The 10,990-nt window shown below is 40.5% G+C and overlaps 1 long non-coding RNA gene across 1 annotated transcript; it reads left to right on the top strand.

Annotated features, from left to right (window-relative positions):
• The first annotated feature begins 8,106 nt into the window (after positions 1–8,106).
• Positions 8,107–8,508, top strand: LOC143104417 (uncharacterized). The gene is made up of 2 exons (XR_012983068.1): positions 8,107–8,202; positions 8,371–8,508. It is a non-coding gene; the product is annotated as an uncharacterized LOC143104417 (long non-coding RNA).
• Positions 8,509–10,990: the final 2,482 nt, after the last annotated feature.

Raw genomic sequence — 10,990 nt, 5'->3', positions numbered from 1 at the left:
AATGATTAGCTAAGTTAGCTAAGTAACATGGTTAACATAGTTAGCATGCTAATATGTTAGCATGCTAGTTAGCATTTTTAGCAAAACTGTTAAAAATGATTAGCTAAGTTAGCTAAGTAAAATGGTTAGCATAGTTAGCATGCTAGCATGTTAGCATGCTAGTTAGCATAGTTAGCAAAACTGCTAAAAATGATTAGCTAGATTAGCTAAGTCACATGGTTAACATAGTTAGCATGTTAGCATTGCTAACTACTAAAAATGCATTAGCTAAGTTAACTAAGTTAAGTATTGTCCACCTATTTAACCGTTCAATCATTCCAACTATATTAAACCTTATCTTCCGAGCAAATCATTTAACCATATAAACTATCCACCTATTTAACTGTTCAGTCATTCCAACTATATTAAACCTCATCTACTTAGCAACCAATATAGTTTGTTTTTACTCTGTATGATATTTTACATCATATTTTTGCATTTTCATGCACTGTATTTCCTTCAGGAAATGCTTTTCTAGTTCTTCTTATTCTTCTTCTTCTAACACATTTAATGTAGCTTCAACCGTTTAACGTAGAAACTTCATTCAAACTTTGTTACGTAGGTCTTACTTAGGACAAGAGTGCTATGTATTTTTCATATTTGTAACTTTTATACTTTTTAAACTATTAATTAAAAACTATAAAAATGTCCCCATTGACTTAACATTAGATTATGACATCACAATACGGCCGTTAAGCAATTAGAATCCTATGGCAGGTGTTCGGGCCACCTGCATCAACTGCCATTCTCAGGCTTTAAGCATACAAACTGGCCCTATTAAGACTACACATCCTGTTCAACTGCTTCCTCTGCCGAAAACTGTTTCAAAATAAAAGTCCTCACTACAATATTTCACTGTTAAAGAATTTAACCCTTTAAACGAGGTATGTTTGGAGTCGAAATCGACTAACCGGCCCCGTTAGAGGGCCCCAGTGAGATTGGTGGGCTGCAGTCACATGGTATACTCAACCGTCTCGTCTGATGATGATGCACGTAATCGACGTCCGAACAGGAAACATTTCGCGGAATGTTTTTAAAAACAGCAGGAACGTGTTGTACCTTTTAACAAACAATATTTTGTTAGCTTTGATGATCGGTCCTGTGTCGTGACTTTTGCTTTGCTAAGACAACGGTCCAAACCAGCGATGGATTATTGAAATGTACATGGACAAAGCTAACAAACTATAGTAACATCACTTTAACAAACGTGGTAGCTCCGATTTCCAATCGATGTGTCAGTATACTGCCCTCAAATTTTATTTGTAGGAGACTGTGGTTTCATTACAATCTTTGTGCAAACTCTAATGTTAAGCTGATGGGTTTACAATCCTGCTACACGGTTACCTCCCTTACGAGAAAAGTACTATAGGAATCTTATAGTAGGCCTATTTTGGGACAAAATATTAAAGGAATCTTATAGGAATAGCCTACTATAGTATTTTAGGACATACTATACAGGTCTACGTACTATAAGACTACTATAGAAATACTATAGCGTCTATAGAATATTATAGAGGTATTACAACATCACAGAATTATGTTATGTTCCGCTTGTGTTGTCCTGCTGTGGCTGTCTATTGTTGTTGTTGTTCTGTGGAGTATGTGTTGTGTGTGCAATTGTTGTTGTGTGTTGTTTTGGTGGGCTGATGGTTGTTGTTGACTGTTATTGAAAAAAGAACACTAACTGTAGTAATTGCTCTTGGATGGGGATTTAAAGCAAGGTTCCTATATTGATCTCCTTCAGATAATGTGGCCTCTTCATTTTCAACTGGGAAGGACCTGCATGGACTTGAGAATACAGAGCCAATCGGTATGTACAGTATTAGACACACACTCTCACACACACACACTCTCTCGGAGGAACCAACGCTGTTACACCTATCCTGTAGATGTCAATTAATATGAATTAAGACATGTCACACCTTCCTATCATATGGCGTACATAGGCCCATATTCTAACCAATTGTACAGCTGATACAATTGTACATCTCATAACAGCTTCGGTGTGTCGTCATCGTCTTGCTGTCCCCCCTCCGTTCTGTGATTGGTTCCTTCGTTGAGGAGACAATTGGGTCCATGGAATCCAGGCTGCCTAGCAGCGTGAATAAAATCTAGGCTAGGCAAATCCAGGCTAGGCAAGGCCATTGAGTAAAATTTGATGGTTTTACCTTTCAGATTGATACCATAACATCAGTGTTGGGAAAGCTACTTGGAAATTGTAGTGAATGTCAATGAGAAATTAGACCCATGAGACAAAATTGGCCTTTGTACAGTAGGCTAAGATCGTGCATAGCCCTGACAATTTTAAACATCTCAAGTATTCTCATGAGCTGACAAGCTTTCAGAAAATACATAGTTTTCATGGATGCAACTGCTTTGCCTTTGTGTTGGAGCTCAAAACCTATCATATGTATACATTTATGTCCTCCAAAGTTTGCAGGAAGGTGGACCATGTGCTAATGCATGTTAACTCACATGTACAAGTGACAGGCTTTTTTTTTAGCTCCAACATAAAGGCAAAGCAGTTTCAGCCATGCAAACCATATATTTTCTGAAAGCCTGTCACTTATACATGTGAGTTAACATACATTAACACATGGCCCACCTTCAAGCTAGCAACCACCATAGCAACCAACATGCTTACCCTAACAACCACCATAGCAACCATGTTATTTTGCATAGCAACCACCATATCTACCCTAGCAACACCATAGCAACCATTCAAATTACCCTAGCAACAACCTAGCAACCACCATAATATGACCATAGTAACCACCATAGCAACGCCATTACTGACCTGACCAACATATGTGCTAAACACCAACATATGCTAAAGATGTAAAAATGGCTAAATGTTAAATTGCCAAAAAAGTAGTTTTTGCCAGCACAATGCTTTGCGTTACAGCTAGAGAGATGAAACTTTGCACGCTCCATGTGGGTCATGTGCTGAAGGTCTGACTTGAATTTCAGCCTCGTAGCTCCATGCTACCACCCACAACTCCACCTCTGAAGTGGGAGTGGTCAACTTTTTTAAAGTTTTTCCTTCACCGTTTTTTTTGTGAGTGTCTCAGAGATCCCACCTTTGGAGCAGTTGTCAGGGGCCTCAAGGCGGTGCCGTTCGTCTTGGTCCCATCCCTCTAGCACCTAGCGTTACCGCGCCAGAAGAGAGAAACCTTGTACGTTTCGAACAGTTTATCTCCTTCCGGGAATAATCCACCGACTCCAAACTGATCCTGGCTTGTTTGTGATGTCCCGTTGTTCAACATATTCTGATTTTTATACTTATCGGACCAACATAAGTGAGTTTTTTGGCTAAAAATGTAAAAATGGCTAAATGTTAAATCGCCAAAAAAGTAGTTTTTGCCAGCACAATGCTTTGCGTTACAGCTAGAGAGATGAAGCTTTGCACGCTCCATGTGGGTCATGTGCTGAAGGTCTGACTTGAATTTCAGCCTCGTAGCTCCATGCTACCACCCACAACTCCACCTCTGAAGTGGGAGTGGTCAACTTTTTAAAAGTTTTTCCTTCACCGTTTTTTTTGTGAGTGTCTCAGAGATCCCACCTTTGGAGCAGTTGTCAGGGGCCTCAAGGCGGTGCCGTTCGTCTTGGTCCCATCCCTCTAGCACCTAGTGTTACCGCGCCAGAAGAGAGAAACCTTGTACGTTTCGAACAGTTTATCTCCTTCCGGGAATAATCCACCGACTCCAAACTGATCCTGGCTTGTTTGTGATGTCCCGTTGTTCAACATATTCTGATTTCATACTTATCGGACCAACATAAGTGAGTTTTTTGGCTAAAAATGTAAAAATGGCTAAACGTTAGCAATTCCACTGCTTTGTTATTTTGCATAGCAACCACCATATGTACCCTAGCAACACCCAAGCAACCACCTTAATTACCCTAGCAACACCCTAGCAACCATCTTAATTACCCTAGCAACCACTTGAATAATGTCAAGCTAGCAACCACCATAGCAACCAACATGCTTACCCTAACAACCACCATAGCAACCATGTTATTTTGCATAGCAACCACCATATCTACCCTAGCAACACCATAGCAACCATTCAAATTACCTTAGCAACAACCTAGCAACCACCATAATATGACCATAGTAACCACCATAGCAACGCCATTACTGACCTGACCAACATGTGTGTTTTTTGGCTAAAAATTTAAAAATGGCTAAATGTTTAATAGTTAAAAAAGATTTTTTTGCAGACACAATGCTTTGCGTTACAGCTACAGGGATGGAACTTTGCACACTCTATGTGGGTCATGTGCAGAAGGTCTGACTTGAAATTCAGCCTCGTAGCTCCATGCTACCACCCAAAACTCAACCTCTGAAGTGGGAGTGGTCAACTTTTTTATGTTTTTCCTTCACATTTTTTTTTTGTGGGTGTCTCAGAGATCCCACCTTTGGAACAGTTGTCAGGGGCCTCAAGGCTGTGCCGTTCGTCTTGGTCCCATCCCTCTAGCACCTAGCGTTACCGCGCCAGAAGAGAGAAACCTTGTACGTTTCGAACAGTTTATCTCCTTCCGGGAATAATCCACCGACTCCAAACTGATCCTGGCTTGTTTGTGATGTCCCGTTGTTCAACATATTCTGATTTTTATACTTATCGGACCAACATAAGTGAGTTTTTTGGCTAAAAATGTAAAAATGGCTAAATGTTAAATCGCCAAAAAAGTAGTTTTTGCCAGCACAATGCTTTGCGTTACAGCTAGAGAGATGAAACTTTGCACGCTCCATGTGGGTCATGTGCTGAAGGTCTGACTTGAATTTCAGCCTCGTAGCTCCATGCTACCACCCACAACTCCACCTCTGAAGTGGGAGTGGTCAACTTTTTTAAAGTTTTTCCTTCACCGTTTTTTTTGTGAGTGTCTCAGAGATCCCACCTTTGAAGCAGTTGTCAGGGGCCTCAAGGCGGTGCCGTTCGTCTTGGTCCCATCGCTCTAGCACCTAGCGTTACCGCGCCAGAAGAGAGAAACCTTGTACGTTTCGAACAGTTTATCTCCTTCCGGGAATAATCCACCGACTCCAAACTGATCCTGGCTTGTTTGTGATGTCCCGTTGTTCAACATATTCTGATTTCATACTTATCGGACCAACATAAGTGAGTTTTTTGGCTAAAAATGTAAAAATGGCTAAACGTTAGCAATTTCACTGCTTTGTTATTTTGCATAGCAACCACCATATGTACCCTAGCAACACCCAAGCAACCACTTTAATTACCCTAGGAACACCCTAGCAACCATCTTAATTACCCTAGCAACCACTTGAATAATGTCAAGCTAGCAACCACCATAGCAACCAACATGCTTAACTCTAACAACCACCATAGCAACCATGTTATTTTGCATAGCAACCACCATATCTACCCTAGCAACACCATAGCAACCATTCAAATTACCCTAGCAACAACCTAGCAACCACCATAATATGACCATAGCAACCACCATAGCAACCACCGTATTTAGCATAGCAACCACCATATGTACCCTAGCAACACCCAAGCAACCACCTTAATTACCCTAGCAACACCCTAGCAACCATCTTAATTACCCTAGCAACCACTTGAATAATGTCAAGCTAGCAACCACCATAGCAACCAACATGCTTACCCTAACAACCACCATAGCAACCGTGTTATTTTGCATAGCAACCACCATATCTACCCTAGCAACACCACCAGCATATATTTTCTAACAGTTTTACCTTTACATCCTGCAGAAGTTCAAGAGGGATCTCTCGTGCAGTGCTGCTCCTTTGCCTTGTCAAGGTGAGACATGTCTAACCTACAGTATATTCCACCCTTATGTTTGCTTGATCTCATTCTGGCATATGGTTTTATTAAGCACTAAAAACTACCTGCGCTCGTCACGTCACTCTGAACAGTGATGTCATCCTGGCATATGGTTTTATTAATCACACAGAAGGGAGGAATATAACTTATTATAGCTTAAATCACATCTCCACACTACAGGCGTTCAAAAAATATATCATTTAGGCTATCTACGGTAGGTATGGTTATGGTAGGTATGGTTATGGATATGGTTTGCATGACTGAAACTGCTTTGCCTTTGAGTCGGAGCTCGAAACGTATCATATGTGTACCTCGTTCGCCAATATGCAAAATAGAGCCATGTATAGATTTATGTCCTCCAAAGTCTGCAGGAAAGTAGGTCAGGCTTTCAGAATATATACAGTGGGACATGTCTCAATTCATGTTAAATGCTCATCATTTTCTTCATAATTAAAGGTTTGAAGAGACAGAGGACGGTGGTGCAAAAGAGAAGGAGGGCCAGCCGGGCCTCGTGGAGTTCAATCAGTGGCAGGGTATTTTTTAGCCTGACAGTGTAGCTGTAATGTTAAAGTTGGTGACTTTGGAGAGCTAGACGGTAAAGATGTGCACCCGCTAATATTGGGTACAGTGAAGAAAGAAAGGGAGGGAGGCTGCTTTTAAAAGAGAGGGAAAGTATAATCTTTTTTATATTGTTTTCAGATGAAGAATCGGTGCAGTGGTGAGGCTGGAGCACCCCTGGCTTTTGCCGTATGGTTTGACTTCAGCAGTGAGTCACCCACCTTCAATTTCACAGGTATATGTAATATTTATTCAACAACATTTCAATGATTAGAATATCAGTGGCGATTGCTGCTATTTGGAACAGGGGAAGCTCTGATAAAAATGGTCAATTATTAAATTAATATTATTAAGGTGCTATATTGTTCTTTGAGGGCAAAAATTATCCCAAAACCCAGAATAGGCCAAACAGTAGGCTAGAGTTGGCATGGCAGACATGGCATAATGTAGCCTACACCGTTACATAGCACGCTACCTAACGCCTCTATGACGGTTCCTCCAATCATCATACAGAAGCTCGGCGTCCGGGCCATCCCACTGTCCCATTCACTCCCAGAGACGCCGGGCTTCCCTGGAAATTACGATTTTGTGGCGCTTGTCCAATAAACGTGTAGCTTTTCTGCACTGAGATCAGCCCACTCTGTAGTGCCATTGAAAGTCCAGTGAAGCCGAGCGTCTGTGGGTTTTTTCCATGGTTTTTTGATGGATCGTGTCGTCACAGCAATGTATTACGGGTGCGAAATCACGATAAATGACCGGCAAAACCTTACTGCTGAACAAACTAGCCATGAAGATGAACAATTTTTCAGCATGTTCTAGTTGGAATATAGTAGGCTAGAAGCTAATGTAATAGTGTTATTTGATGCGATTTCCCGTAATATTTTAGAGGAGGCTGCGCTTCCCCTGTAGTCTTAGAGCAATCGCCTCTAGATTATATCTATCGAAGATGACATTCAATGGAAGAACAATTCTTTTAGTATGGTCACAATCTGGCCCTGAGTTTTGATAAAAATTATATTAACATGGCAACACAAACCTAATTGATAATGGATTTTCAGGGGGGGGGTTTCGGTTACGGTTCATTTAGGGCCAAAGTATCTTGAGGCCTTTTGGACCAATGACAGGAAGGCTGAGCTGCTGAACATGTACACTAATAGGGGTGTGTCAAGTGGTATGTATAAATAAAAGTGGTGTTAAGGTTTGTTTTTGTGTCAATTCTTTCTTGAAGTTCAGAAAAGGAACCTTAACATTTGTTTTTAATGACACTGAGCTATTACTGTTTCAACTGCATGCACACAGCTGTAGCAACATGATTTGACTTTAACTTTGTTCCTCACTATGGTCATTTTGATACACTTTGATGCATTTTTTAAAGGAAAAGGTGAAGAGCGTAAAGCTTTCACTGCTGAAAAGCTGAGGCAGGTGGTACGCTCATACAATGCATATTACAATCTCCAGGTATATATACAATTGTATGAACCTGTCTAAAACCTTTTGCATACCAGTGTGTTTTACAGACTAAAACAGATTTGTACATACATATCTAACAATAATGCGCTTTTCCTTTAATCTGTTAAGCTGCAGCAGTCTGTTGAGGCACCACCATCACCCCCATCACCAGCACCAGCACCAGCAACACCAGCAGCAGCAGAAACACCTGCTGCGCCTCTCACCCCCCTCACCCCCTCCAACCCCCACCCCCCCCCCCATGAGGCAAGGACGCTGGGCACCAGCAGCAGCATCACTACCAGCAGCAGCATCACCACTACCAGCCTTTAATGCAGATTTCAATCTCCAGGTATATATGTACAATTGTATCAAGCTGTCTAAATTGCTGTAGTTTTGCTTCATTCCTTAAAAACACAGAAAATACTTAAAAAGAGAAGGATGAATGATTTCAAGTGCAACCATTGTGTTTAAAAACATTTGTACATACATATCTAACAACGATGCGCTTTTCCCTTAGTCAGAGAATGTGCAGCAGTTTGTTGAGGCACCACCAGCAACAGTAGCAGTACCAGCGGCAGCTGTGTCAGTGGCAGGAGCAGCACCAACAGCACCACAAACACCCAATGCAATAACAATAAAGGCATTCATTAATTTACTCATTAGTCATTTTAGTTTGTATTACTACATTCATTATTATTGTTGTAGTCTCACATGTACTATGGCTACCATAATTAAAATTAGATAGATACATAGATAATGTGTCAATACTCAATAGGCCTACAGTGAAAATACATTATATGTAGCCAACTGTTCCAGCAAGGAGGAAGATGGGGTATGGATATTGGGCATGCATATCCACTCCTAGGCCTATTCTCCTACACTCCCCCTGTAGCCTAGTAGCCAGCATTACATTTAAATCTCTCACTTTGGCCTATGGGACACTGACTGGATCTGCTTGTTATTTCAATTCAATGATCAAGGTGTACTTCCCCAACCGCCATGCTGTCTTCTGTTATACCATTTGTTCTGTCTAGGCCTACTCATGAACGCTAAATTCAAGACTTCCTCAGTGGTTCCATGTGGGTGCAATAAGTTGCACAGTGCTCTCTGTTCCTGTGATAGTTTACAGTGTTTTTAAAAGGCGTCTAAAGGCACATTTGTTCAACATGCACTAGTCCATTAAGCAGTAAAGCACTATAACTTGTTATTATATCATTGATTGAATGGGCATTTGTTTATTAGCCTATTGCTATTGTCCTAATTACAGTCTGACCAACATCTTCATTTGTTACCTGTTCAATTTAAGTGTTATTATTATCTATTTATGTTGCTTTGAACAGCAAAGATTAGGATAACGATCCTCCTTATTCTTCAGCCAAGCAGGTAGGCCTACGGGGTGTTGCCTAGCAACAAGGGTCAGAAGTACACGTTTTTCGATATTTTGTGGAATTATACTTATTTTCATTGAATGCCAATGTCGTGAGTCATGTACCTACTTGCTTTAACTATTTCTATACATATTATACCCAGCAAAAGTCGTCTGTGCCAGTGTTTTGCATCCTAACAATATTTTGTTTATGTTATACAAAACCGTTTTAATGAACTACAAATTCGGCGCCATTGTTATAAAGCAGCGTTGAAATGAACGCTACACGTCATGGGGCATGTAGTTTAATTACAGAAATAGCTATAATTTCAAAATTACAAAAATATTTTTATACATAACATGAGAAACATGCTTGAATTATTAAGATGTATCACCTGCTTGACTATAAAGTCAAAAGCTTGCAACATTTGTAATATTTTGAAATAAATGTAATTTTCCCATTTTTGCACATGAGGTACACAAATGACAGAAACATTATTTATAACACATATCTTAAGTAATAAGCATACCAAATTTCAGACAAATCTGACCAGTGGTTCCACAATTCTGGCAACTCAAAATATTACATTTTTACACCTTTGAGGGGCGCTACTGAGGTAACCGGGGTACCTGGGGCATTAAAAATTCTTGGAGATGCTTCCTTGCATCCGGATGAACAACATATGCTATTTTATTTCACCCTCTGAATATTTTAATTTTTCCTCAACTGGGCAAAATATGACCATGCATGCATAGCCTACATTTGGATGAGCATGACATGATGAGAACGTAAAGCAATAGTTTCAACTTTGGCAAAAAACATTTCACATGGACTTAAAGGAAGAGGAAGCTTTTGAGGGTTTGGGATGGCATCATCAACCCAACTTGTTGTGCATCCAAAACTGTCAGAAAATGCAGCCGAATGGCTGTGTGGATGGTACTTTGCAGAGCTGTCGCGTAGGTCAAAACTGACCAGCAGGGTGATGTCATGCAAATCATGTTTATTTCATATCAAAACACTTGCATATATCAGATAAAAGCACAATATAGATGTTATGAGGTGCTTGGTTTGATCCATGAACTTTTGTGAATCCAAAACTTTCAGAAAATGCAGCCGAATGGCTGTGTGGATGGTACTTTGCAGGGCTGTCGCGTAGGTCAAAACTGACCAGCAGGGTGATGTCATGCAGATCATGTTTATTTCATATCAAAACACTTGCATATATCAGATAAAAGCACAATATAGATGTTATGAGGTGCTTGGTTTGATCCATGAACTTTTGTGCATCCAAAACTTTCAGAAAATGCAGCCGAATGGCAGTGTGGATGGTACTTTGCAGGGCTGTCGCGTAGGTCAAAACTGACCAGCAGGGTGATGTCATGCAGATCATGTTTATTTCATATCAAAACACTTGCATATATCAGATAAAAGCACAATATAGATGTTATGAGGTGCTTGGTTTGATCCATGAACTTTTGTGCATCCAAAACTTTCAGAAAATGTAGCCGAATGGCTGTGTGGATGGTACTTTGCAGGGCTGTCGCGTAGGTCAAAACTGACCAGCAGGGTGATGTCATGCAAATCATGTTTATTTCATATCAAAACACTTGCATATATCAGATAAAAGCACAATATAGATGTTATGAGGTGCTTGGTTTGATTCATGAACTTTTGTGCATCGAAAACTGTCAGAAAATGCAGCCGAATGGCTGTGTGAATGGTACTTTGCAGGGCTGTCGCGTTTGAACCGTTTGCCCCGTGTTATCTCTG

This window comes from Alosa pseudoharengus, unplaced genomic scaffold, assembly GCF_046254945.1.
Source record: "Alosa pseudoharengus isolate Yale_2024_CS ecotype anadromous, Long Island Sound unplaced genomic scaffold, YU_APseudo_1.1 YU_APseudo_1.1_scf_5, whole genome shotgun sequence".
Taxonomy (NCBI): domain Eukaryota; kingdom Metazoa; phylum Chordata; class Actinopteri; order Clupeiformes; family Clupeidae; genus Alosa; species Alosa pseudoharengus.
Note: the sequence above shows the minus strand (reverse complement) of the source record. Positions and strands in the feature narration are given on the sequence as shown.